The sequence below is a fragment of the Chrysochloris asiatica genome, unplaced genomic scaffold, assembly GCF_000296735.1.
Source record: "Chrysochloris asiatica unplaced genomic scaffold, ChrAsi1.0 scaffold00231, whole genome shotgun sequence".
NCBI classification, from domain to species: domain Eukaryota; kingdom Metazoa; phylum Chordata; class Mammalia; order Afrosoricida; family Chrysochloridae; genus Chrysochloris; species Chrysochloris asiatica.
The window spans coordinates 2,680,160-2,694,131 of NW_006408749.1; positions in this window are offsets into that span (position 1 = coordinate 2,680,160).

The window sequence follows — 13,972 nt, forward strand, 5'->3', positions numbered from 1 at the left end:
ATGTACACCCCAAGCCATTCATCCTCCAGGCTAAAAAAATCCTCCACTGATTTCAATCATTCCTCCAAGGACATTGTTTGCCATTCTGGTTGCCATTCTGATCTAGACTTGCTCAATACATAGCTTCAAAGTTTCAAAGTCCAACTAAAAACTCCTTTGGTTTCTTGCATGGCACTCATTGTCTGTTTATATAATTGACTTCTTTTGGGGATAAAAATCTAGATACCAGGCTTTATGTTGTTGTTGTTGTTGTTAAGTGCCATCGAGTAGGGTCCTACCCATAGCGACCCTGTACAGGGTTTCCGAGGGTGTAAATCTTTACGGGAGTAGAAATCCTCATCTTTCTCCCGCGGAGCGGCTGGTAGTTTCGAACCGCTGACCTTAAGGTTTGCAGTCCGATTCGTAACCACTACGCTACCAGAGCTCCATGTTTTATAGTCATCCTTAATAACCACTGCCTTGTTTATTTTGATCTATCTTTTTGTGATCTTTCTGGTTCTCCATTCTTTTTAACTTAGGATACCATATTTACTATATCAATGTTCCTCAACTTTGTTTTTCCTCCAATATCATACTTTTAAGGGCCCTTTTTAGAGTCCTGGTGTGGCACTTCAGGATAATGTGCTGGACCCCAAGGTTGCTTTGAACTGCAGGGTTAGTGGTTCAAATTCACCAGCTGCTCCTCAGAAACCCTACAGGGTTGCTATGGGTTGGAACCGACACAAAGGCACTTACCAACAACAACAAAGGAGACTTTCTGGAGTCCTGTTGTGGTGCTGTAGGCTAAGCACTGGACCAAAAGGTCGGTTTGAACCACAAGGCTGGCAGTTCAAACTCACCACCTGCTCCTCAGAAAACCTTTACAGGGTCACTATGAGTTAGAAATGAGTTGCTGGCCCTTAACAACAACAAGGAGCCCTTTTAGACATTTTCTTCTACTCTTTCCTGATGAAAATTTAAAACTGTAGATATACTATAATCTGTTTATTTACTGTATGCATTTGTTGTTGTTGTTAAATGCTGGTGCATTTGAACCGCCGACCTTGTGGTTCAAAATGACCTTGCAGTCCAGTGCTTATCCTACAGCACCACACCAGGACTCCAAAGATTCCTGTATATATATTTGTATGTGTATCTGTGCTTCATACATAAAAAGTATTTTTACCCAAGAACCGGTTTTTTTCATTTTGAAGTTCATATCGCCACCGTTGAGAATGCGTGATCTATCTTACTGTCTTTTATCTGCATATTTGATCACCCCAAATGAGAAAACTGTTGACTGAAATAGGATCCAGGACAGAATCCAATAGCACGGCCTTACAGCACAGCCTTACAGTCTTCCCTTCAGTAATGATCATGTTTAATAAAGTTGTTTAAATTTGAAGAACTTCACGTAACTTCTGCTACCACCCACCCAGTTCCCATTTGTCCACTTTCTTTACAAGGATATCATGAGACTTTTTCCAACGTCTTGCTGAAATCCAGATACATTATGCCTATGGTGTTCCCTTCATCTCCTCTTCTAGCTATACTTTCAAAGAAGGAAATTGGGCTTAGTTAGGCATGACTTGCTCTTTGTGAGTTCATGCTTACCCCTACTGATTTCCGTTCCCTTTTTAAAGCCTCCCAAATGACCTGTTTAATAGTGCATTCTATATTTTTGTCAAGGATCAATGCTATCTCACTGTTTTGTAGTTTCAAGGACTTACATTTTGCACCCTCCCACACACATACTATCCCCTCCTCTGAAAATTGGGACAGCATTTGTCTGCCTCTCTGCATCTCTCACCCCTTCCCATTTGCCATAATTTCTCAAAGGCTACCAAGACTGGCTCTGTGATCACATCTGCACATTCTCTCAGTAGGCTCGGATGTAATTTGTCTGGGCCTGGAAACTTGAACTTATTGAAGGCAGCTAAATACTCCCTTATTATCTCCTCATCTATCTTGAGTTTTAATTCCCTTTCCAGTTCAAAGATCATGCTCCTTGATGGCGAGGTTAAGTAACTTGCTCACATTCACACACCTAGTAAATTGGCAGAGCTGGGATTTGAATCCTGCGCTATCTGATTCTAAACTCGGGCTCTTAAATATCATGCTATGTAGCTTTTGAGTACCAAATGAGTGGTGTGACCCATAAGCGCTACATGAGTTCCAAAGTGGAAGAGTGTTCTTCTAGCAAAAACAATCAAGGCAGACTTCATTAAAGAGGTGAAATATGAGCTGTAGCTTGAAGAATGAGTTGGTAAGAATGATGGAGGAGTTGTGGATGGCATCCCAAGCAGGAGAGAAAATGAAGCATAACAAAGCATAAGAATTGTCAACTTGGGTCTGCCTCATAGTTCACTTGGTTGATCATTAAAAACATTAAGAGACCATGAATGATCAAGATGTAGCCAGGATACTCCTGCCTTCCCTTAATAGCCATTCATTCAAGCTCTGCTACTTGCTAATGGTATGCTCTCTAACAAGGCACATTCCTCCTGAGTCACTGGTTTCCCTCTCTATAAAATGGAAGTAATGATAACATCTATGTTAGAGGATTGTTGTAAGTTTCAATGAGCTAGTTAATATATGCACATTCAAATTGTGCCTGGCATGGGGCTTAACAAATATTACTTGTTGCCATTGTCACTATTAGTGTGCTTTATTTGCTTAGTCAACAAGCATTTATTGAGTTCTATTATATGATAAATCACCTGTTAGGATTTAATGGTGAGCAATAAGAAACATGATTTCTGCCTTCAATGAGTTAAATGTCCGCCATCCATATACTTTGTGGACATTTTCAGCTTGTACTTTCCTTTTGTTCCATATTGTGAATATAGTTTTACTTATCTTGAACTGACCTCTTTGAAAGTTTGTTAAGGAGACTTTGGTTCAGTAGCTTAGGGTTTGTGGGATAATTTGGTGGAAAGTCTTTCTCCAAGATGCTGTTTAATTCTATATCAGCCTTCACCAAAGCCTTGGGTTCTGCCGTTTTGCATCCTCCACCCCTATTCAAAGCCGAATAATATTCCTGGTCTTGGGCATTTTCCATCACCAGTTTGTAAACTGGAGTACGTTGTGAAGAAAAGCTTCAGTGTTCCAAGGTAGCTGCCCATCAGTGTCGTGTGGTGCAGCAATATGGTGCCATGCCATTTGATCCTGGCCCTCTGACTGCAATGAGTTTGCAATCCCTTAAGGCCAAGAAGAGTGTGAACAGAAGCCACAGAAGGGAAGGGACTGGCAGCTTCCAAACTAAATAGCCTTGAACGACCAGTTTGGGGTGGAGTTCAACCAAGACTTCGGGAGGGGGTAAATTGGATGTATTCCCTGTTGGCCTGGTCAACACAAAAATTAGGGGAAGCAACTCATTTGCCTTGTCAACCAAAGAGCTCTAGTTTCTCAATATTAGAGGAAACTTATGGCCTTAGAAATCGGTATAAATGGCTAATGTGTCTCCAGTCTCCAACTATATCAAATCCATGCTCCTATTCTTAGCTGGCAAGGCCCTTCCAACCCAAAGGAATGTCATTTTAGCCATTTCCCATGATTGGTTTAACCACTATTCCTTGGCTCTGGTGTAGCTGGCCTTTGTGCTCCATTTCTGAGGACTGGACGAACATTTCAGGAATATAGCCACCTTTTGACTGTTGCTGGGTAGGTAACGCATGGTTGGAAAATGTTAAGTAGGGCCAATGCTTTGGATACAGATGCCAGTCAAAGCTTAAGCATAAACTGTAGTTGAGAAAGAGTCTATCCAGATAATTAAGAATTGAGTACCAGGTGAGAGTGCAAAAGACCGTAGACAGATGACAAGGCAAGAAGTCAGGGACTGAGGTAATCTAGAACTCACAAGTAAGGACATTGTACACAGTTGGATAGAGGCAAATAGCGCAAGGGAAAGGTAGAAAACAAATGAGAAGATCAGGTATTCATTTTAATTAGGTGCTAGATCTATGGCATGATTTAATCTTATCCCTACACTTTTGCTCAAGATGTCCCCCCACTGGGATTATCCTTTCTCACTCTTCCATCTTGCTTATTCTCCAATCAGCGATAAAGAAGGAGACCCCCAGTGAGATGGGTTGACACTGGGGCAGCAGCAATGCAGGACCAGGCCACGTTTCGTGCTGCTGTACATAGGATCGCTATGAGTCGGAGTTGACTTGATGACAGCACCTAACAACAACAACTTTCTCCATGAAACCTTTTGCTTCCAACCTCTGAATAATCATCTCTTTGAGTCGCTATCATACTACCCAGGTTATTGTTGTTGTTGTGTGCCGTGGAGTCGATTCCGACTCATAGCGACCCTGTACAGGGTTTCCGAGGCTGTAAATCTTAATGGGAGCAGAAAGCCTCATCTTTCTCCCGCAGAACAGCTGGTAGTTTCGAACTGCTGACCCTGATGTTCACAGCCCGATTTGTAACCACTGTGCTTAATCATTTTTCAACAATTTCATGTGTGCACTTGGGGTTCCTCAGACTTCAAACTCTTTGAGGACAGTAGTTGCAGCTTCTGCACTCCCCATGGTATGGAGTACAGGGCTAGGTACTAAGTAGGTGTGCAGTAAATATTTGGGGATGGGTTTCAGAAACATTTAGAATAGAAGCTAGTAGTAACTTAACAGGCTCCCTGGGTGATGCAAATGATTTTTGCTCCACTACTAACTAACCTTCTGGTGTGGCGCTATGGGTTTATGCACTGGACTGCAAAGTTGGTTTGAACTGCAAAGTCTGTGGTTCAAACTCACCAGAAGCTCCTTGGAAACACTATACAGGGCTGCTATGGGTCAGAACTGACTCAACAGCACTTAACAACAACAACAACAATTAACCTTGGAGGATTCCTGGTGTGGCACTGTAAGGTTAGCACTGGACTGCAAACTATAAGGTCAGCAGTTCCAACCCAATAGCTGCTCCTAGGAAACCCCATATATGGTCACTATGAGTCAGAACCAATTCAACCACACTTAACAACTAACCTTGGAAGAAAGGGCTGGTGATCTGCTTCTCTAAAGATAATAGCCCCCAAACCCTATGGAACAGTTCTACTCTGTAATACATGGTGTTGCCATGTGTCAGAATCAACAGACAGCAATGGGTTTTGTGTTTGTTTAGCGAATTTTAGCAAGAGGTCCTGAGGTGGACCCATTACACACACACACAAGAAAAGTGGTTAGAAAATCAAATGGAACTGTATGCTGGAATTTCAAAACTTTAGATAATATAGAGGTCTGAGAGAAAATGATATTATCTCTGTCAGAGCCACAGATCTATGAGCAGCCCTTTGAGACTAGGGAAAACTTATATAGACTTAGAATAAACTGGGAGGGGCACCCTTGAGATGTCGTTGAATCTGAGGCTGAAATAAAGATAGGAGGGGGCCTAGAAACCAACAGAACTATGAAAAATTTTCAACATGAGTGCAAGAAACTCTTTTCCATTCCAGTAAAATGTCACTAGTTTAAGTTTTTTTTTTTTTTTTTAAATAAATGGACTAAGGGAGGCTATAGCGTGTTATATCTGGATTTTAAAAGAAAAGAGTTGCAAACTAATTAAACTGCCTCGAAGTTAGGAGAGGGAGTGGGGGTGGGGCAAAGTCTTGTTTGACTTAGTTAAAAAAAAAATTCCCAGTTCCCTCCTAAAGCTCTTTAGAAGCCTCATTAAGCTAATTGTAAGTCCCAACTGTATAGTCCTTCTTGTTCTATTTTCCCTTATTGTAAATACTTAAAGAGTATTAAAAATGCACATTAAAAATCGACACTTCTGATTTTTCAGTATTTTAGACTCGCTCCCCCTCCTCAGTTTGTTGCCAAGAAGAGATTACACCTATATGGAATTCTCCAGTGTACTGGTGACATTCATATGCTATCTCATTTAATCTTCACAAAAACAACTCTGGGGCAGAGGTATGGTTTCTCCTGGTTAATAGAGGCAGAGGAGGGAGGAGGGGGAAGGGGAGTTAAGTAAGCAGCCTCAGGCCACCCAGGAAGTAAGTACTGGAGCCCTATTTTAAAAAAAAACAAAACAATTTTTCCAACTCTAAAGCTCTTCTGATTTTTCCTGGACTATGCTGTCTCTAAATTGAAAATAGCCGTTGACTGATCATGTCTTCCAAGAGTTTTCTAGGTGATTCCTGCATTATTTCAAGAGGTTGTGAATTAGTGAGAAGGACATTTGTTCAAAAATATAGAATATATTTGAAATAGCCACTTTTAGGTTAGTTGTTGTTTCATGTCTTCGAGTCAGTTCCAACTCATAGAGACCCTCTATAGGGTTTCAAGGAGCTGCTAGTGGATTTGAACTGCTGATCTTGTGGTTTGTAGCTTAGTGCTGATCTTACAGTGCCACACCAGGAGGTTAGTAGTCTAGCACAAACCATTTGTGTCACCTAGGAGCCTTAGTAAATAGCCCAGGTGTCCTATAATTTTAGAAATTAAAAAAGATGAGTGGCTGCCCGAGGCTGTGGGGCTGGGGTGGGTGTTGCAGGATAAAAGTGATATGAAAGAGACAACAGCACAGAAAGATTTTCGTGGTGATGAAACTGTTTAGTATCTTGACTGTGCTGGTTAATAACGAACCTATATGTGATGAAACAAAATAGGTACAGAACTAAACACACACACCAGAATCCAATTGTGGTTGAAGCAGCGCTGACTCATGGTGACCCCATGTATGAAAGTGTACAACTGTGCTCCATAGGGTTCTCAATGGCTCGTGTTGTTTTTTTTTTCCTAGAAAAACAGCACCTCTAGGTAGGCTCAAACTTCTAACCTTTGGATAGCATATTCATCGTTTGTACCACCCAGGAACACCACTAAGTATAAAACTTGGAAAATCTGCATAAGATTGATGAATTGTGTCAATGGTAATATCGTAGTTGTGATAATTTTGCAAAATATATCCACAGGAACTCTGTATTATTGCTTAAAATTTTTTGTGAATGTACAGTTATCCTTAAAAAAATTTCCATTTTTAAAAGGGATGATATTTTAGTGGGAAGGTTTAAATTTAAATCAAACGTGTTCTCTCTAATGAGACAGAAATCTCTTTTGAAAAGAAAAAGTTGCAATGATCTGGTAGGTATGTTTAAGCAATCTAGCCAAGAACAGGGAACAAGGTGGTGGTGGGGCTTGCAGCTCACAGAGCGGTTCCCCAGGGGCAAATACAGGTCGCTGAGCCTGACTGAGTGCAAGGGAATGAGAGCATGGTGTAAAATTTGAAGGAGCCGATTTCACGCTCTGGGGCCTTTCATCCAGCACCTTCACCTCCCAGATTCCCCCTGCTCCTTGTACATAGATTCGATGGGAAAATGAACCCTGCTCCTAGAGACCTGACTATAAAGGACTCCGGCCAGAACCAGATGTGGGGCCCGGTGCAAAATAAAAATGAGAGGCCTCTTGTACACAATTTATTAAGAATTCCAAGAAGGCTATAGCAGAGCATTAAGCCAAGTGCAGGGCCCCTCTAAGCACAAGTCCTGGCCCCTGCTAACATTTTTGCTAACTCTCCACAGCTGCAATTCCTCAGAGATTACAGACCCGCACTCTCAGCCCAGCCCCTCCCTACTGATCTAGATTGACTGAGACCCAAGTGGCCCTTTGGGCCTCTTCACTGCGGAGTCACAGTGCTGGGTTCTTTGAAAATCCCTGCTGACTGATTGATTGGACTGCTAAGATGTAGGTCAGAGCCAGAGCAGGAAAGGGAGGAGGGTAGAGCCCAGAAGTAGAAGACAGGCCAGAAAGTCCTGGCTGACCATTGGCAAAAGGGAGACTGATGAAAAGTAGAACAGGCTGCTAGCCATTCTGAATATATGTGATTTAAAAAAGAAAAAAACAAAACAAGTTGCCATGGAGTCCATTTCAACTCATGGTGACCCCATGTGTGTCAGTAGAACTGTGCTCCATAGTATTTTCTGTCTTTATTTAAAAAAAAGCGGAGTTTTCTACTCAACAATTCATATACATTTTGTTCCATGACACTGACTGCAATCCCCATACTCCAATGACACTCATCCCACTTCCTCCTGTGTTTCCCATTTTCATTCGTCCTACTTTCTTATCACTTTTTGCTTTCTGATCTTTTGATTTGGGCAAATGCTGTCCTTTTGATCTCATATGATTGCTTGTTCTCAAGAGTGAGTACCTCCTTGGAGTTCTTTTTCATCTTATAGGCCCATCTATTGTGTGGTGCTGTGGGTTAATGCACTGGGTTGCAAAGTGGTTTGAACTGCAAGGTCAGCGGGTCATGCTCACCATCTGCTCCTCAGAAACCCTATCTATACAGGGTTGCTATGGATTGAACCTACTCAACGGCATTTAACAACAACAACAACAGTTGTTTGGCTGAAGTTGAATCATGGAGTGACACCATTGAGTTTTTCATGGAAGAGTTTTTATTGCCAAGCCTTTTTTTTTCTTTCTTTCTTTCTGAGGCTCATCTGGGTGGACTTGAACTTCCAACATTTCAGTTAGCAGCCAAGTGTGTTGCCAAGTGTGTTAATGGTTTGCACCACCCAGGGTGTCTGTGTGTGACTAAGGGAACACTAAACTATGTGCTGGAGGCCTGAGCTCAAATGCCCGCTCTGCCACTGCAAGGCAAGTTAATTAGCCTCTAGGTGCCTCAGTTTTCTCTTCTATAAAACAGGAATAATAAAAGCAGTGCCTTCCTCATTGGATTGTACTAAGGATCAAATGAACTCAAGGCTTTGAAAGCCCTGTGAAACTGTTCCTGCTGTATAGAAATGTTGTTTGTTGTTATTTGCTGTTAAGTTGGCGCTGACTTGTGGTGACCCTTGTGTATAACAGAACGGAGTGTGGCCATTCCTGGGCTATGTTTATTACACAGAAATCCCTACCCCACTCCTATTAGTTGATGACTGATTTCCAGCACCTGAAATAAGAAATACATAGCCCAGTTCTGGCTTAGATAGAGTAGCTCTGTTCCTCTCTCTACCCAGGTCCTCCCTCCTACAACTAAAAAAGAGTGGACATGACAAAACAAATCAGATGAGATGTTGAATTCTCTGGGTCTCCTTATTGCCTCCCATGAATCCACAAGGCAAAGCATTGCAAAAGCCCATGACCCAGAACCACCAACAGACACAGACAAAAAAGTTCCAAAGAAAACCAAAGGGCAGAAAAAAGGGTGACTTAATTGAAAATCTATTGCCAGTACCGTCTCTATTCCAACCAAACACTAACCAAAAAAAACTGCAGGTTTTAATAGGTTGTTTTAATAGGCTCAGAGGAGCTTATATTTTCCCTCCTGCCCAGCAGAAATAGTCATGATCCAATTCCCCAACTAGAGTTGTGTCAACTGGTCCATAGATAAGACTAGCCTCCACCCTACTCATCAGCTAAGATGCTGAAATAGGCTATGTGAGGCAGGGTTAGTCTGCTTCAACAAGTAATGTTGAATTCTCTCAAAATGAATGCCCCTGCCCTCCTGGAGATACAGGGAAACAGACACACATAACTGTGTTGGAAAGGAAAGGAACTAAATAGATTAGTGTCTATTCAGATACAAACGTTCCCCAGAAAAAGATCTTACACCAGTCTCCTATTCATTCAGTCAATATTTATGAATCACTGATGTAGCACTATATGATAAGCACTGAGCTGTTAAATACAAGATCGACAGTTCAAATCCACCAGCCATTCCTTGGAAACCCTATGTTATTGATAAGTGCCATTGAGTCCATTCCAACTCGTAGCGATCCTGTATAGGATTTCCAAGGAGTGGCTAGTGAGTTTGAACTGCTGACTTTGTGGTTCAAACAAACCTTGCGGTCCAGTGCTTATCCTATGGTGCCACACCAGGACTTCTGGAAACCCTATTTAGGATCACTATGAGTTGGAACCAATTTTACGGCATTTAACAACAATAAGAAGTATTCACACAATCTGAGAAACTGCCTGACCTTGGGAAAACAAAGATACAGCCCCTCACCTCAAGTATTAAATAGTCTTTTTTGTATGACCAAGTTTTTCCGTCTCAGCACTATTGATATTTTAGGTAGGTTGATCCTTTGTGAGGGCAGCCCTGCACATTTCAAAGTGTTTAGCAGCATTCCTGGCCTCTGCTGGGTAGTGCCAATAGCATTCTCCCAATAATGACTACCAAAAACGTCTTCCAGACATGGCCAAATGTCTCCTGGAGGGCAAAATTGCCCCTGGATGAGAACCACTATTGTAGGGTAAACTGAGAAGTAGACAAATAATTGATAGAAAATGTAATAACTGCTTGGATAGAGAAACCTCCCTTGGGTCTCCATTGCTTATGGCTATGATTTAAGGTCATTAGCTTTAAGAACCCGGCCCTCTTGAGAGTGGTCTCACTCTCCACTTTCAGTCTTACCGCCTAATGTCAGGTCCGTGCTCTTACTGTATTGCAATTTAATCCTCCTCAGAACATAGCCTGCCCTTTTCTTTCCACAGGCCTTTACACATGCCAACTTGAGCCCTTTCCCCCCGGGCCACTCATTTCAAACCTATATTAGAGGGGTTTACCCAACCTTGAAGGAGCTCTAGTAGCGTAGTGGTTATGAATCAGGCTGCTAACCTCAGGGTCAGAAGTTCGAAACTACTAGCTGTTCCGCAGGAGGAAGATGAGGCTTTCTGCTCCCATAAAGATTTATAGCCTCGGAAACCCTGTACAGGGTCACTTTGAGTCAGAATCGACTCTATGGCACATAACCACCACCACCACGACCACCACCCAACCATGCGGGTTAATACGTTAGACTGCAAGGCTGATTAGAACCACAAAGTTGCCGGTTCAAGCTCACAAGCCGCTCCTCGGAAACCCTATATAGGGTCGCTATGAGTCAGAACTGGCTCGGTGGCACTAACAACAACAACAACAACAACAACCCATCTGTGGAATCCATGGGTGGAGCAAACAAATAAGCACTGGTAAATTTAGTGCTTAATTAACAATTAAGCCAGTTCGAACCCACCCAGAGACACCTTGAAAGTCAAGTCTGGCAATCTGCTTCTGAAAGGTCACACACAGCCTTGAAAACCCCATGAAACAGTTCTATTCTGCACACGTGGACTCGCCATGAGTAGGAATTGTCTGGACATCTACTAACAACAATCCCATACTAGACTTCCAGAGCAGGCAGGGATTGCACCAAGTGTGTCTCTGTACTTAGTCCCAGTTCTTAGCATAATGCCTGCTCTTTGTAGGAATACAAGGATACAGAAGGAAGAGAAGACTTGATTGGTCCTAGCATTCAGGTTGTTTCCATTCTGCCTGGGAAGGCAAGGTAAACGGAAATAAACTTTTTACACTGTATCGAAAGTCATGTGAGAAATTAAATGTAAGCCTGTGCAGGAGTCCTGGTATGGTGCTGTAGGGTTAAACTTTAGACTGCTAACCACGAGGCTGATGGTTCAAACTCACCTTGTTGTTGTTGTTGTTAAGTGCCGTCGAGTCGATTCCGACCCATAGCGACCCTGCATAGGGTTTCCAAGGAGCAGCTGGTGAGCTTGAACCACCATCTTGCAGTTCAAACAGCTTTGCAGTCTGGCGCATTAACCCACAGTGCCACACCAAACTCACCTTAGAAATGCTAAATAGGTCGCAATGAGTTGGAAACTATCCCATGGCACATAATAACAACAACATGTTCGGAATGTACTAAAAGTGATAGCACATGGGAGAAGGACTCATAGAATGAGGAAATTGAATTCAGCTTGAAGCATAAGCCTGGCTTTGACAATAAATAGAAAGGCAGTGGGAGGAGTATTCCACGAAGTGGCTTTTGGATATGAACCACCCATTTTGTGGTTAGCAGCATAATGCCTAACCCACAGCTCCACCTGCTGTCTGGCTAAATCATGGTCCTTTAAGGCAGGTAACAAAGGCGAGGTGAGATCTGTACTCCTGTGTTACACTCAGAATAATAACAGATTCAGAGGATGAACACAGGCAAGCTACCTTCAAATGAGTGATATTAAAAGGGTAGGAATCAAACCTTCATTCCTAACTTTGCCTGAGCACCTTTTGTGTGCAATGTGCTTCTTGTGTATTGTCTTATTTAGTTCTCTCAACAGTAAGATGGGTCTCTCAGTTGCACAGCTGATACTCAAACCCAAGGGTTTTGTTTTGTTTTTAACGTGTTTATTGTGAATTGAGAGATAGTTTACATGGGGGAACATCAGTTTGGCACTCATCTTATCGCATTTTGTTTCATTGCAACAATTACAATCCCCTCCCATGCATCATCATTCAACAGCATTTGCTTCTATTCCCTCTGGGTTTTTTTGGGGGGGGATTGGATGTACATAAAAACACTCAGGATTATATAATCATTTAAACAAATCAATTACATCTGAAACTCATAAAATGCATATTATCTGTGGTCTTTGTAATGACCCGATAATGTTGCCAAAAGATACTTTAAAATCTGTAGATGTAGTATGATCACAAGAGGCAAAATATAAAACAGGGCATAGAAAAGGAAGACTGGAACACAACGAACCTGAAAGCTAGTGGAAGTTGTACTACGGAAGAGAAATAAAGACCAAATCCTGTCTAGCTGAAGAGAGGAAGGGAACACATTAATAATTTTTTAATTTCTAGATAAAAAATCTAGAATTCAATCACCAAGCAGTTTGGATGACTTGTCCTTTCCACCCTAGGAGAGCCCTTGGAGTCTCAGGAGTAACACTGGGCAGTGCAGAATATTGGAAGCATTGATTCAGGGGAAGAGAGTTGATCTGCCCTCTTCCCTGGTACACACAAAAGGGCCACCCTAGAGGGGCAGCTGGAGACTGCGGGCAAAAGCAATGCTCAAAGAAAAGGAGATGAAATGATGGAGCGGGAGATAGAAGAATTCTTCGGAAAGCCCGCACAACTGTGTACCTGACCGTGAAGACAGGAGGCTTGGCAGGAAGAGGTGAAAACATAGAAGTCTAATGGAGTTAAGGGGCAGGGAGCATGTGGACATGGACGGTATGAAGAGGAAGGATGGAGTCAAGGAGAGACAAGAAAGAAAGACCAGGAAAATTCAATAAATGTGGGCAACAATTTGCATCTGTCTAGCACAAATTTCTTTTCAGAGAGAGAATTCACCAAAATCTGTAGTGGATAGAAGAGCAGGCTTTGGAACTATATTGGTTGGGTTCCAACATGTTGCCTCAGTTAGGATGTAAAATAGGGTTAGCATTTTCTAGAGTTGTTGTGAGGGTTCAGTGTGTTACCACAAGAGTGAACACTGCATGGCACACAATAAGTGCTCAACACATATTACCCAGTGAGTCTATCATCATCACCATCATCAACATCATCAATATAGCATCAGCATTTTTTTTTTTTTTTTTTACAAGACAATACGTATGTCTTTGTAAAAGATGTAACTGTCAGTTGGTCATACTGTGGAGGCTTGCATGTTACTATGATGCTGGAAGCTAAGTAGCTGGCATTTCAGAAACCAGTAAAGTCATCAAGGGGGAAAGGTTTCAGCAGAGCTTCCAGACTAAGACAGACAGAGGAAGGAAGCCCTGACAATCTACTTTAAAAAAAAAAAAAAAGAAGTTTTACTGTGAATTATGTGATAGTTTACGTGGGAGAACATTAGCTTTGCATTCATCCTATCGTATATCATTTCAATGGCATGGCTACAATCCCCTCCATGCATCATCAACCAACCAAAGGATATACCCTGCAAGCCTGCTCCCTGGTTGCCAGCACACAGCCCCTCTCCCTCTCTGGGTCTAAAGTTCCCAGCCGCTCCATCTCTCCACGTCATCATCTCTTACTCCATCTCTGGCGTCACTGCTTCACTGTGTAGTGTCCCACTCTCCACTTTTCTCCCTTGATGGTCCCAGGGACCTCTGCTCCTAGACTGCAAAGTCAACCACTCCTCTCCTTTTGCTTCAAAACGTCTACTTTTACATTTCCACCCCGCAACAATCAGTCCTGATAACAATTATTCACTACTGTATCACAAGAGACCTATCCGTATCTCATTTCA